This window comes from Notamacropus eugenii, chromosome 3, assembly GCF_028372415.1.
Source record: "Notamacropus eugenii isolate mMacEug1 chromosome 3, mMacEug1.pri_v2, whole genome shotgun sequence".
In the NCBI taxonomy this organism is placed as follows: Eukaryota; Metazoa; Chordata; class Mammalia; order Diprotodontia; family Macropodidae; genus Notamacropus; species Notamacropus eugenii.
The window spans coordinates 246552731-246568424 of NC_092874.1; the positions used below are offsets into that span (position 1 = coordinate 246552731).

Here is a 15694-nt window from a genome sequence, read left to right on the forward strand (position 1 = left end):
AGAGATCCAAACTCCAAATGGCAGAAATTTGTTCAGACTGTAATAGCAGCAGTGTGGTGATATTTTGTATTGGTAGACCATCTACTAAGGAACAGAGAGAAGGGGGCAGGACGCCATGTGTGAGGAGACAGTGGATTGAGGATAAGAGCCCAACACCCAGCTGGGGTCACTGCTGTCCCCTTAAAAGTAACTTGGGGTAGAGACTTAGGCTGATGCACTGTGAAGAGTTGCCCATATGGGAGGAAGCTGAAATTCTTTGAAATCCAGCCGCCAGGGAAAAACCACCACCAGGAGGAGGAGAGCCACAAAGTGATCAATAGGAGGAAAAAAAAGACTAAATTTACCAAAGATCTCAGGAGGAAGAAAAATCAGAGACTAGGAGCATAAGCAGGTAAATCATCAAGGAAAACATTAAGAATAGAAGGAAATGTGCCCTGCATGTCTAGTAAGTGAGTTCAGGCGTCTATGAATAAATAATGCATAAGTAAAGGAAAACAAGTCAATACTTGCAGATACAGAGCTCTGGACTGTTGGTTTTGAGGAGAACATGGAACCATGACAGATTGAGTGGCTTTAAAAAAAACCCACAACAACTAGAATTGTGAGAGTGAAATTTATGTCTCATGCAGCAGAAATAATTGGTAGAATAGAAAACTTTTATCTTTGATGGTGTTACATCCAAAGAAACAAGATAATTCAATCTCAAACACTGATGGGAAATGGAAATACAGGAAAGTAAAGGACAATCTGTAAGAAGAAATGCAAAAAAGAATAATATTAAAAGAAAACATGTACTCTATTTAAAAATAACGTATAGGTCTTGAAGACAAGATGTGTAGAGACAACCTAAAGATTACAGGTCTCCCAGAAGAAGATGAATCAAAAAACTTGAACACCATAATGCAAGAGATAATAAAAGAAAACTTCTTGGAACTTCTTGATACAGAAAACAAAGTGCCAGTTAAAGGAATCCATAGGTCACCTCCAGAAAAAAATCCATAAGGTTCCAAATTTCAGTATATCATGGTAAGTTTAACAATCCCATTGAGAAACAACAGATCCACAAGGGAGACTTCTGCAAGGTAGTTTGATTCCTGAGGCTTTGAATTAATAAATTAATTTGGGTAGTATTCTTACTTTTATTTGATATCTTCATGAACAATTGATATTTCTCCCATTATTTGGGTCTATTTCTATACGTAGTTGTTGTAGTTGTATTAAGATAGTTGGTGTGTATACCTAGGTAGATTAAACTCCCATGTATTGTATTCCTTCTGTAGTAATTTTAAATGAAATTTCTCTTTCTATTTATTTCCTTTGGGTTTTATTGGTATTATACAGAAAAGGTAATGATTTGTGTGAATTTATTTTATATACTACAACTTTGTTGAAGTTACCATTTTAATTAATTTTTAGTTGACATTGGGAAATCTATCGTATCATATCATCTGGAAAAAATGATAATTTTCTTTCTTTACCTATGCTTATTCCCTCAATTTTTTCTTTTTTAAAAAGTCAAATAGAAGTGGTGATGATGGATGTATTTGTTTCACCTCTGATTTTATTGGAAAGTGTTCTGGTTTATTCCTGTTGTATATAAGGTTTACTCATGATTTTAAATATATTACATTTATCGTTTTCATGAAACATTTTCATTCATTATTATATTTTCTAGTGTTTTTAATTTTGGCAAAAGCCTTTTCTACATCTATTGGTATAATATGATTTTTATTGTTTTTGTTATTAACATAGTTAAGCCAATCTTTTTTCTTATATTAAACCAATTCTGTATTTCTGATATAAATCCGTTATGGTGTACAGTCTTTGTGATATGTCATTTCAGCCTCTTTGCTAATATTTTATTTAAAAGTTTTGTATTATTGTTCTTAGGGATATTGGTATATAGCTTTGTTTTTGTGTTTTGACTCAGTTATAGAAGAAATTTGATAGAATCATTGTGTTTACTATTTCTAAAAAACAATTAATGGAATATTGAAATTCATTTTTTGTCTCTTGTTAGAATTCACTTATGAATCCATGTGATCTTGAGATTTTTTCTTTGGGAGTTCTTTCATAATTTATTCAATTTTCTTCCTCTGAAATTGGGTTTTTAAAAAAATCACTTTCTTGTTCTTGTAATGTGAATATTTTACATTTGTGTAGTTAATCATTTATTTCACTTGCTTTATTGATGTGTAGTTGGACAAAATAATTTGTAATAATATTTTTTATCCTTTTGTTGTGAATTCTAAATATGACTTCCTATTTTCCTCTTTCTTCTCTTTAATGAAATTCACTAATACTTTATCTTTTTAAAAAGACAGTTCCTAGTATTATTTAATTCAGTCAAAAAATTTTAACACATTTTGTTATTGTCTTGATTTTCAGGATTGCTACTTTGGAATTTGATTAGAATTTTTCAGTTCATTGAATTTCTAATTTATTTTAGTTGCATGACCAATTTACTGATCTGGTCTTTTTTGTCTTTATTAATGAAAGTATTTAGAGGTATCCATTTTCTTTTAAGAACTGTTTTGGCACACATAAAAAATTTTGATATGTTGCCTCATTGTTGTAATTATCATCAATGAAATTTTCTGTTGTTTCTGTCATTTATTATTTGACCCACCAATGCTGTGGAATTGTTAGTCTTCAGTTTATCTTTAATGTTTTTTTTCCAAAGGCTCATTATTTAATATATTTCTGTTCTGTTGTGGTCTATGAAGAACATATTTAATATTTCTGCTTTTGTTTGTAAGGTTTTTATGACATAATACATGGTTGATTTTTGTAAAGATTCCATGCATAACTGAGTAATATGTTTATTCCTTTCTTCTATTCAATAATTCTCAAAGGCCTATCATAACTAACTTTTAAAAAGTTCTGTTTAAGTCCTTAACTTTTTAAATTAGTTTTATGAAAAGGGGGGACATTAAAATCCCCTATAATTTTTTTTTCTCTTTCCTTGTAATTAATTTAGTTTTTACTCTAAATATTTAGATTCTATGCCACTACTTCCTTATATGTTAAACATTGAAATTAAGGGTCATGTGACCAAGATGTAGGACTAGATGCCTTCTCTGATCCTCACAATCTGTCAAACTTCTCTCCAAAATAGAAATTATGTGTCAGAAATAAAGCACTTTTAGCTGTCTCCATGGTCTAGGACACCAAGAACCTAAATAAAGTAAAAACCCCAAACTAATAGCAAAAGCCAGCAGTAGTTCCTAACCCTTAATGAGGGGCTATACTCAACACTTCATTCCTCACCACCACCCACACTCCTGGCAGCAAGGCAAACCCATAGGTTTGCAAGAGAACTCAGCCCCACACTCTGACCTTTCCTTCCTCCCAATACCACAGAAATCCCAACTCCAGATAGCAGAAACTTGTTCAGAATCCTGCAGGAGAGCAGAGGAGCAGAGGCAGTGGGGCAGAACACACATCTGGACTTTTAATAAAGCTCACCTCTATAAACTGGTGCTCTTCAGTGCCCCTGAAACCCAAACCTCAAAGAGCTCTACTCCAAAGGTCACAAATTAACTCAGACAGCTGTAGCTCCATGGCAGCATTCTGTGCCACAAACAGAGCTCAGCAAAAGAGTGGAGAAACAGAAAGAGTGGAGTAGAACCTGTATCTGGGCTTGTAACAGAGCTAAGCTCTACATCTTCTCCTCCCCCAGTGCCTTGGAAATTTGCTCAGGCTGAGATAGCAGCATGACTCTGCTCTGTACTGCTACACCAGAAAACTGAAGTACAAACAAAATGGAGTGGGATATGTATCGGGGCAGAGGGGAGATGTATGAGGAAAAGAGCCCAGCATCTAGGTAGGGCCAGTTCTGTCCCCCACCAATAGTCACTTGGGGCAGAGACCTAGGCTGATGAATTACCCAGTACGGAGGAGACCAAGACATTCTGAAATCCAATACTCAGGGAAACCATCATCAGAGGGAGAGGAAGTCATAAAGTGAACAATAAATGACCTAGGTGGTGAAGTAGAGGAAGCACCAGGCCTGGAATCAGGAAGACTCACCTACTTTTGTTCAAATCCTGTTCCTGAGTTCAAATCTGGTCTCAGACTTACTAGCTGTGTGATACTGGGCAAGTCACTTAACCCTATTTGCCTCAGGTTTCTCATCTATAAAATGAGCTGAAGAAGGAAATAGCAAGTGATGGGTGAATTCTATTTCACATTGACTTCTTGTTCCAATGTGGCAGGGTAATTATTTTTAATGCCTTAAATAAATAAATATGTGCGTGTGTATGTGTGTGTATTTCTTTTCCTTCAAAACGTCATACCTTTTCCTTCACCATGGGACACCGAGGTTCTTCCTTTTGGCCTCAGTTGAAGCCCTTTCCTCTAGAACAAGAGAAAGAAGTCTTTCTTTAATCTTCAATTAAATCTAAGGTTGCTCCTTCTCTGTTGAAACAGATCTAATTGAGGCCATTTCCTTGGAGGACAAGGGTAGGGAGAAGTAAGACTCTATTTTTTAATTTTTTTCACTATCTTGAAATCCTGTTATTCTGCAACCATCTAATGTCCCCACCCTGCCCCTTTATTTTTTCAGTAAAAGTAATGGACATCCAGATTTTTCCTTAGCACTAAGGCTTTTTATAAAATCTTTCCCAGTGAAGTTCTTTTTCCTTAGCCCTGGAAGTTTTTTACCTTCACTTCTGTTCCTCAAGGAATTTCTTTGCCTACTGAGGTTTTTCTCATCTCTTCCCCTTCCTCCATCAAAGGTTTCTTTTTTTTACAGCTTTTATGTTTTTATTTTCCCTTTAATTTATAACTTATAAAATTTGGTTATCTACTTTGTTATAATGGACAAACACACTTCCTTCTTACTTGGCAAATCATGGCCCTAGAGTTTTTTCTCAATAGAATGTGCTAAGTGAGTAAGTTAGAGAGTAAAGTTTATTACATTGCAAATAAACTAGTTATGTGGATTACAACAGCACTCAGAATGACCTCTATTTCCTTAAAGAATGATGGAACAGGCTAAGATATCGGACCACAAAATGATATGAAGCATGGGTGGTTTTGGTGATTGTTAGAGTGGTTATCCTGATTAACCTGCAGAACACATTCACTCTGCAACTATATTTCATTCCAGTCATTGAGGGTTGAAAGAATAATCCTATTATTCCCAAAATACAGACCAAAATGGAAAAGGAAAATATGATCAATGACTATGGAAGCATTTTTTCCAGGTGTCTTGAATCTCATTTTTTTTAAAGCAACGCACTTGACTCTCTTAATTGCATCCTTCATTTTTGGTGGCAGAACCAAGAAGGGAAGACCACAGATTTGGAGCTGGAGCTCCTTAGAAGGTTGGTGCTAAAGTTGGAGAGCTTGACCCTCTAGTGCAGATGCTGAATATCCTATCTTGGTAAGTTAGACCTCTTTGCTGCATTTTGCCTCTTGAGTCCCTGAAGTGATTGAAGTTGGAGAGCTTGGCATTGGACAGTCACCTGGACTTTTGAGAGCCTTCCTCGATGGTTGAAGGCCTGGCTATGAACATGGTCCTGGGAAACCATCTCAGGAGTATGGTCTTCACCCAATGGGACACTCTCTGGGTCCTAGGCCTTCACTGGTGCAAGAGGACAAAGATTGTGAGGACGGTGGACAGGGTAACAAAAATCCTAGTGAACAGGAGGTACATGTTTATCAGAGGAATTACTGGAGGTATGGAAAGGATGGTTTCAGCATTGACCAAGAAGAGCACAGTTGAGGACAAGAGATGAAGAGGCTTGCTATCTCCCTAGGGTTAGAGGGCAAATAAAGTATCAACATCATCAAAACAGAAATTAGGAGGCAGGGAATGATCATGTTGATAGTGTAGAAAAAAGACAGGAGCAACATGTAGAAGGAGTGATGCCGGGGTAAGTCTTCTCACAGCAGTTGTACTAGATACCATGTTTGTTTTCAGGGGTACTGATAAACAGCCCATTCACTACTCTACCAGTAGTCATACTGGGACATACCTCCCTAGAGGAGCCAATCAGAACCAAATCAATTTTGGCTTTAAGGGACCAATAACTGAAACTTCATCATGCAGTTTCAGTAACCAAATGGAAATAGAATTATGTTTGTTTTGTATGAACTCATAAAGATGGAAGGAGAGATCCTCATGTCTTCTGTGTATCTAAGCAGAGCTTTGGTCTTGTGAACCTGGAAATCCCCAACTGTATTCTTGTATAACATTATGGTAGGGGCTTCCATATGTTTTCAGAAGGTACAGGCATGAATTCAACTCATCACAGCCAGCAAGATTCCACTTTAGCTTGTTGTCATTCCATACATGTTTCAGTCAGAAGTTGATCTTCATAATCCAGTTGACTTCATCCACTTCTACTAGCTGAGACATGGTCACCTCCAACTGGATGCTGACTAGGTCAGACACATTGGCCGTGGGCCAGAGGAGCTCATCATAGCCCTCAAATAGATGCTTGAACAGGCAATGCTATGCCTCAGTGGCCTGTCAGCAGGAAGACTAGGACTGCCATGAAGCAGCTATGTCTATGGCTCCATCAACTTTGCATTGCGTGGCCCCACAGTCAGCACAGAGAGAACATCAAGGGCTAAAGATGGTGGAGAAAAGAGGTGAAGGCAGCAAGAAGTGGACCTGGAAGAGGAAAAGGAAGAGAAAAATCAAGGGGGAGCAAGGGAGAGAGGAGAGATGAGGAAGGGGAGGGAGAGAGAAACCAAGCCTATCATTTTAACTTCTGTTCCTCTGGGAATCTGGATCAAATCTACCAATTGCCAAAAAAAGGTAAGTTGTGTAGTATGTAGGTTGTCATGTTGTACCATGTCCTTCTAGTTCATCATCTTCGTCCAGCTTCTCAATGTCAGTTTTTAAAAACAGAGGAATTTGTTAGTGTAAGTCTGCATGAATCCAATACTGAAAACTTCCTAACAAATACTCCAGGACACCTTGATTTTCTTGTAGTCTACCTAGCTACATATCTTTCCATCCTTCCATATCACCAACATAGGTGATATGAATGGGTGATATTGAACCCTATGATAATGCCATTAGCCAGCAGATCGTTGACATAATCTTTGAATTCATCATAAAGGACTTTTTCTAGGTAATTCTTTAATTACTTAGGGGTCAGACAACTGGCTTCTGTGTGCCATTTCTCAAACACATCCTACAACTCACGTAGTAAGAATATATCTATGTTCTTGGTGAGCTTCTCCCTATTTTTCTATTACTGAGGAATCAGCAAAGTCAAATTTTTTAGGATCCGCATTGGAAGTTGAAGTGCCAGTGCCATCTTGGGATGTTCCCCATCATTGCCTGACTTTATCCTCCTGAGCATGCCTCTACAGAAGCTACATGAATGGTCAAAATATGGAGGTATTGGGTCCCCACATGTTTGCAATGTTCTATATCCTGAACAGAATGGAATTGGTTCCAGTTACAACTGATACTCCATTGAAGAATGGTGGGTTTGATCACAGAAGATCCAGGATGTCGATTGCCCTGTTGACCCAGCAATTTACTTCTGAAATTTCAAGGTCATCTTGATGTATCCCCTATAGTAATAGTTTAAGTCCTCCAAGGTCAAATCCTTCTAGCATCTTTAAAGGTATTTTTCTGAATGGATGGGCTGCTACTTTCTGAAAGTGGGTTTAGCCTTGGTCCTTCCCCTTTCCACTACAAATATTCCTTTCAAGTTTCTATGAGGTCTGCTTTGCACAGTAAGCAACATTTTCTTGACTAACTCCTCCTTAATATAATGTGTATAGATCAATTGCCATGTGCTGTCTCCATCTGTCATATCCAATAGTATTTCATAGAATGCTGGTGGAATGGTTTCCCTAGCCCTAATCTTGCTATGAATTACCTTGCAATCTTTGATCTAACTTTTTCTTGTTATGATTTTATATTTATTTTACAAATTCTGAACCTAACAAATACCAGATAAGATGAAAATTTCCACATACTCCCTCTCTGAGTTGAAAGAAAAACGTAATCTTTGTATCAGATATGCATCATCAAGAATAACAAATGTCCACATTGTCCATGTCCAGAAATATGTCTCATTCTGTACTCTGAGTTAATCATCACTTTTTCAGAAGGCAGGTAGCACGTTTCACTCCTAGTCTTTTGAAATTGTAGTTGGTCATTGCATTGATCAGAGTTTTAAATCTTTCACAGTTTATTTTCTACCCGATATTATTTTTATTGTGTAAATTGTTCTCCTGGTTCTACTTGTTTCTCTCTGTATCAGTGCATACAACCTTCCAAGGTATGTCTCAGACCATCCCTTTTGTCATTTTTCATGGTGCAATGATATTTCATTAGATCTATATAGAGTGCATGTGGTGTTCAGGGAGGACTAGCACCTCTGGTGACTTGCCCAGGGTCACACACCTAGTAAATGTCTGAGGTTGGATTTGAACTCAAAAAGATGAGTTTCCTGATTTCAGGTTTGGCACTCTGTCCGCTGTGTTACCTAGCTGCCTCAAACATAGTTTCTACAAAGGAATATTTGCCTCAAAGTTATAGCAAGAATAAATATAAGTATTTACCACAATACCTTTGAAGCATACTCTTTCTATATATTACCTTGAGCTCTGGGGCAGTAGGTTCAAAACATTATTCACTTCCTACCTAACATGGGTTCAGAAGATTGTTTCTGAAGATCTCTCCTTGCTCCTTGGGTCACTGATGCAGGGCTGACTGCAACATCTAACCCTGGATTTTGACTCCCTTGTTCCTTTGGCTTACTCTCCTGACCAAGACTGGAAACAACTTCCTATACCCAGAAGACAGAGGAAAAAAATGAACCAACAGGCAAAGGACTATATAGCATCAGAGGCTAGATGGCATTGCAGGGGAAGAATATCCCATTTCCCCTAACAGCAGACTCTCTCACTGGATGCCATATGAGTTTCCCCCGATGGGAAAGAAACAAAGAGATGGTGAGAACTAACTCAGGCCTTTTTGAAGATGCTGTTATATTGGTAGGTAGGTAGCACAATGAACCTGAGCATTGAACCTGGAATCAGGAAGATCTAAGTTCATTTCTGGCTTCAGACATTTACTAGCTGTGTAACCCTAGGTAAGTCACTCTCTATTTGCCTCACTTTCCTCAACTGTAAGATGGAGATAATGGCACCTACCTCACAGGGTTGTTGTGAGGATTACACATAAATGCTTATTCTCTCCTCTCCTGCCCCCCAAAGTTCCAGCTATGCAGTCAATCAAAAAAGACTCCTCTCATTCACTTGGTTAACCAACTGGAATCAGTCAAAGAATGTCCATCCATGCTCCACAGTCTCTAAGATACTTCTCTTACATGCTACCATGCTTCTTCCAGGTTCCAGCTCCCTAGTATCCTCCATGTGGAGAGGGTGCAGTAATGGAGCAAGTTGATTGTTCCATGCATGCACCAGACCCTCATTCCATAACAAAACATAAAAATGAAAATTAAATTGAAAAAGCCTCCCCCCCAAATAAAATTAATTTGTAGAATTGACATCTTCAATATTTATAGGAATGATAAAGGACAGTTCTTAAAAAGAGGCATGGAAAATTAATTAAAACATTATTCAAATTCCCAAAGGAGGGAGTTAGAGGGGGGGAAAGTGTCCTAGGATGAGATCCTCTATGTAGTGCTATCTCTGGGTGGGATTGTTTGTATGATGTGAAAAAATTCCACTAGGCTACTTCAAGAGAGTAAGAATTAAGATTCTCATACCCTTTCCCCCTAGCTCCTACCTAATCTTCACCCTTAACTCATTCCATAGAGGAGTCTCTTCGAAAAAGTTTAGAATAGAACAATTGAAATGACCAAGAGGTCCACTGTAGCAACTTGCTCAGTTTTCCACCAGGCATAAACAATTGCTAAATTCCCCCTCTGCATAGGGAAAAATCAGATTCAAGTTTTTGCCCTGCTTTGGGGAATCATGAATTATAAATAAATAAATTCTCTCTCATTTTCGTCTGGGGCCCTCATCCAGAAAGATCATGGCAATTTCTTTTTAGAGTCTATTTTATACTCTGCCTCATTTTGTCTATGTAACATGCTAGTCATTGCCCTCCACTGTCTCACACATCTCATTCTCACTAATGAAATACATACAAATTAGATATGTGATGGTTGGCCACACTTTTTTTTTTTCAGGCTTTTAATACTAATTTATCAGAAAAGTAAAACTTTAATGAACAGGGAAGCATTGGATTTGACTGAGCAAGAAAAAGGGAGAAAAGGGACATACAAAAATTGCCATCTGATACTAGTTGTCTTGAATGGAAAGTTCAGCAGTGAGGAGTCTGCCAAGACACCTTTTGTCTTTGTCTCAGGTTGCTTTCCCAGTCTCACTGGGTGGAGGTTACGGCAGTATCTGAGTTTCTGTGATTACTCAAGTTCCAGTAGTCATATCTCCATTGCCACTCCAGTTTCTAGAAAAGGGTTCTTAATTTTGGATCCATAGATAGATCTCAGGGGATCTCTGGACTTGGAAGAGAAAAAATACTTGCATCTTTATTTTCCCTAACCTAGAGTGAAAATTTAGCACTTCCTTCCATTATAAATTTAAACACGCACACATGCACACATGCACATGCACTATTCTAACCTTAATTTCCATAGATCTCATGCCACAGAGGACCATGACACATACAAAGGTTAAGAATCTTTGCTCCAGAAACTTGCCCACAAGAACTTTGACCTCACCCCAGCTCCTATGAACATCTTTCACATAAGATTTCTCCAGGGTAAGAGGAAAGTGACACTGCCTTTAAGACATAATCTCTTTTTAGTCAGTGAATCAAAAAACAAAGAGAAGATTTCTGTCCCATCCAATAAGCTTCATTCCAACTGCTCTAAAATCCTATATCAGAGTATGTATGTATATATTACCTACCCCCAACAGATTGTAATCTCCTTCAGGACAGAGATTGTTTCATTTTTGTTTATCCTTGCACCCCCAGCACCTATCACAATGCCTGGCACATTGTAAGGATTTAATAGATAATTGTAAGGACATTGCAAATAAAATGGGTTTTCTGTACTATTAAACTAAGGATAACTGAGTTTAAAACCATTGCATCTAACAGCAAACTTAGTGTGGTCAAAACACAAGTAATATTTGTCTGTGTTAACTTTCATTTCAATAGGGGTGAAGTGTCATGTCTCTGGAATAGAAATCACTAAGTGGCAAATAATGAGAAGAACACTGGGTGAGGGTATCCAACTCTATCACCGGTTAACTCTGTGCTATCCTTCAGTTTCCCCATCTGTACAACAGAAAGAGTTGCACAAATCAGGAACCCATGTCTCTAGAAGCCCTATTTGGTTCATGTCCCAGCTAACTGTTATTGCTGTAAGATCTTTCCTACAGCTAAAAGGAATTTCCATTTGGTAATGCTATGTCAGTACTCTTCACTACAGCTGGCAAATGCCACCAGTAGGTCCTCCCCCTCATCATGTGTAAATCCTCTCCTACAGAACTCTACTCATTTATTTGCTCTGTCCACATATCTGTGCATATCCCACATGATTAATATGATGGCAAATTTGTGAAATCACAAAAAACATGGGGATCCCTTGTTAGAAACCCTTGATATCTAAGGTGACTTTCCAGCTTTGATGTTCTAGGAAAACTTAATTCACTGATTGAATCTGTTTTATTGAATCTTTGGTATACCAGATGTAGCATGCATAGTGGAAAGAGAAGCCAGGAAGATCTGGGTTCATATTCTATCACTGACATATATTGGTGCTATAACCTCAGGGTAGAATAAAACTTATCAATGATTCCAAGCAATTCTGACTCTAAGTTTCAGAGAAGATAGCTAATGACATTGGTTAGAGGAAGTTTTATCATCATGGGGAGTTCTCTATACCTATGAAATCATAGATCCTGTCTCTATCTTCATGTATCATAAGAAAGGGAAATGGAGATAATCTGACAACCCTCTAATCAGATTGTGGAAAGATTTCAGACGTTGGGAGAAGATAACGGTCTGTCCAGTTGTTCACTCTTTCCTATTCATCCTATTAAACTTCATGTATGAGAGTTTCAATGTTTGAGGACTGCCTTTAATGATTTATAGTTTATTACATAGAATTGCAGGGTTGGAATAGACTTTAGATATCAATTAGTCTACCTCAAAGCTGGAAACACAAATCTACCCTCTACAACATCAGCAATAACCATGGTCCTGTAACCTCTCTAAGTGGAAGTAGTTTTGATTGGCCCCGATGGAAAAGTAGTAGTGAAAGCTTAGGTCCAGCAAACAGGGAGAACCCCAAACTTCAAGCCATGTAACAGGTGTGAGGCCAGGCTACCTGTAAGTTGCTGAAAGAAACCAGTATAAACCAAAAGCAAGACACAAAAAATAGCATTGGCAGCTCAGTTATCTCTCCACCTTTTGGCAAGATCTCCTCACCCCGCCCCTTTTTTTAGGGGAAAGTTTTTGAGTTTTTTGATGTCGGACAGTATCAGAGCTCAGGACATTTGTGGAATAGACTTCTATGCTCAACTTACCCATTTCCATCTCATTCCTCAAATGAGTCGCATGGATGCCATAAATTGCCAATGTCTGTTAGAGATTTGCAGTAGACTCTTCCTTTTAACAAAAAAATCCTTAACTTGGAGAAAGGGAATTCAGATGCTGTGTTGGCAACCACCAACTTTAGAATTATAGTGTTTAGAGCTGAAAGAGACCTTTGAGGTCATCTAGTACAACACCTTCATTTTACAGATAAAGAAACTGAGGCCCAGAAAGATTGTGACTTGTCCAAGGTCATTCAGGTAGTAAATAGCAGAACCAGAACTGAAGCCCAAGTACTGTGATTCCCAGTCCATTTGCATCAGGGGTAAGTTGAGTGCTTTTTATCATACATTATCTTCCACCAAGTTTTGGAGTAAAGATGAATACAGTTCCATTTTTGATCTTCTTTATTCTTTTCTCTTTTGTTTTATTTAGATGGTTTCCTGCAGTTGAATTTAGTTTTAAATTTCTTTTGAGTTTCTTTTAAACAATGGCACTTGGGCAGTAGACTTCCATTTTAATTGTGTTGACTAAGGTAAACATCTCTTGTAATTATAATAACTTTATGTCTTCATCATGATTCTGAGTGAAATAAATAAAAATAAAGTTATCTGATTTAAAGAATTGAGGAAGAGAGAGGAGAAAGCTATTTGTAGTGACCATTGTTCATGATTAGAACAGTGTTTCCTAAACTTTGAAACTTTTCAGCATATTTGTAAAGCAATGAGTTTGCCATTGGCAGATGTAGAAAGGAATATCTCCATATCTAGTGATGTGCATGGGAACTGTGGGAAAGAGCCTAGAATAATGAATGGAGCCAACCTCAGTCAGGAAGACCTAGGTTCAGGTCCCATGTCTGATTCATACTAGTTGTGTGACCCAGGGTAAGTATTGTAACTTCTCTTTCCCACATGGTTCTCTGAGGCTAGAAATTGCTCGTGTGCATTAGTAGAAGTTTCCTCCTTGGGAATTCCCTATATCAATGAAATCACAGGGGGAAGGTGGGGAAGATTGGTGCTTTTAAAAGAATATGAAAATGAAGAAAGAAGATACACTTCAATTGAACCCAGAATCAGGCAGCTCACTTGCCACAGGAAATTCAGATGTAATTCTTGCTAGATTGTTATAGAAGAAATAAAATAGAGGTACAAGACAATGAGACTCCCTTCCCCTGCAGATCCAATGTTTGAGGGAGAGCTCTACTCACTGTGACACACCAGTTATGTATTTATAAAACAACTATATTCTTACTACACTTAGCTGGGGAATACCATCCTGCAATAGATGATTAAGGAGGGCATCAGCCAGGAGAATAATCTGGACACAAAGGTCAATATTTTTAAAACATGAAAGTCATGATAATTAAAGAAAATGAGCAGTGACCTGGGTATCATGTTATAAATAATAGGTACAGCAAACTCCTTTTAACTTGGGGGAGCAGAAAAATTGGGGGACTTAAGAACCAAGAACTGAATGGAAGGAGCTATTCTAATGATTATGAAGGAATTGTGCTGTTTATCTTATCAGAGGCAATCTCCTAATGTTTATGCATGTGTGTCTGCTCTTGGGGGAAGAGAAAGGGGAGGGAGGGGGGGGGAGGGAGGAGAGGAGAAAGTGTATGTTACCAAGACAGAGAAAGAGACAAAAGGAAAGGACGGAGGAGGAGGAGAGAGAGAGAGAGAGGAAGAGGGAGAGGGACAGAGGGAGAGAGAGAGATGAGAGAGTGAGAACCTGAATTTTTTATACTTGAGGAGGTGAGAGGCCTCTATACACTTATTAGAGATGACAAAGAATTCTTAGACAGAATGAAGGAAATATTTCAAGAATGAAGACACACAGCAAAACAATCTTAGGTAGCAGAGGGAAGGCAAAACCTGGGCATAAGGTTGGTGAATAAGGTGCAGAAGAGGGAGGAATTTGTGTAGCACTTTACTTTCAACAGCTCTGTAACATGAGCAGTGCTAGTATTATTATAGTTATTTTACATAATAGGAAACTGAGTTTTGATAATGTTAAGAAATTGCAATCATATAGTCATATATAAGGGCAGACCTAAATCTTGGTCCCAAATCCCTTACTCTGTCCATTACACCATACTACTTCCTTAAGTAAGAAATTCTGAACTACTAGGGTTATATAGCAAATAGAAATAAAGCTCTTTCCAAAATAAGTGAACTGGAAATTGCTAGGGATGAGCTCTCCAGAATGATATAGAGGAACCATAAACACTAGTAGATGAAAGAAAACTTTCCATGCATTGTGGTAAGATTGATTCCAGTTAAAAAGATGTGTCCAGTCAGGAGACAGCCTGTTTTCCTAGAGCACAAATCCAGTTTATGAAAACTGCTGCTGAAAATTCATAAAATCTGACCACTGCTACCATCTTATGGAGAAAACATGTTGTTGGAGGAAAAGAACTAGAAACTATTAAATCCTGGATTAGGAAACTAATGGGCTTGAATTCCAGGCATTATTTTTATAGTATTTTCCTCCTATTAAAGGCTAGAATTTTGGAGGAAAAAATATCTACCAAGTCAATATTTTCCTGTAGAATTGATTTTGAAAAAAAACCAAAAGATTAGGTATTTTGGACCATGTCTTGGTTAGTGACAGAGTGCTTAGATCTAAAGAGGACTGGAGAAACTCATTTGACTGAAGACTTACAAGCATGATTGAGGGATTTGTGAATTGAAACTAGAGGAGAGTGAGGGAAAGGAGCCCTGCCAAAACTATAAATTTAGTTATTAAGTTGTACAGTAAGTATGAAAGAAAGTATACTAGCAGAGAGAGGTGCCCAGGATTTCAGAGAAAATAATTGGAAAGAGAATTGAAAATCATGCTTATGGCCCTCATATAATGATAAACCAATGTTTGGGTATGGACAATTTAAAAACTGAGAACTTAATAGTAGAAGGTAGATATGATACCATAGTTACCAGTGAAATTTGGTAAGATGGGATTCATGATTGGACTACAGCAATATTAGCTATATTTGCTGTTTTTAGTGATTTTTTCTTATTTAATCTTTTGTTTTTCCCAACTACATGTAAAAACAATTTTACCATTTTTTTTTTCAAATTTTGAGTTTCAAATTCTCTCCCTCCCTACTCCCTCCCATTGAGAAGGCAAGCGTGGGTTATAATGTGTAGTAATGCAAAGCACATTTTCATGTAAGTCATT

The 15694-nt window shown here is 37.7% G+C and overlaps 1 pseudogene; it reads right to left on the bottom strand.

The window, feature by feature from the left end:
* Positions 1-4970: 4970 nt before the first annotated feature.
* LOC140532018 (neuronal acetylcholine receptor subunit alpha-3 pseudogene) lies at positions 4971-14601 on the bottom strand (annotated as a pseudogene).
* Positions 14602-15694: the final 1093 nt, after the last annotated feature.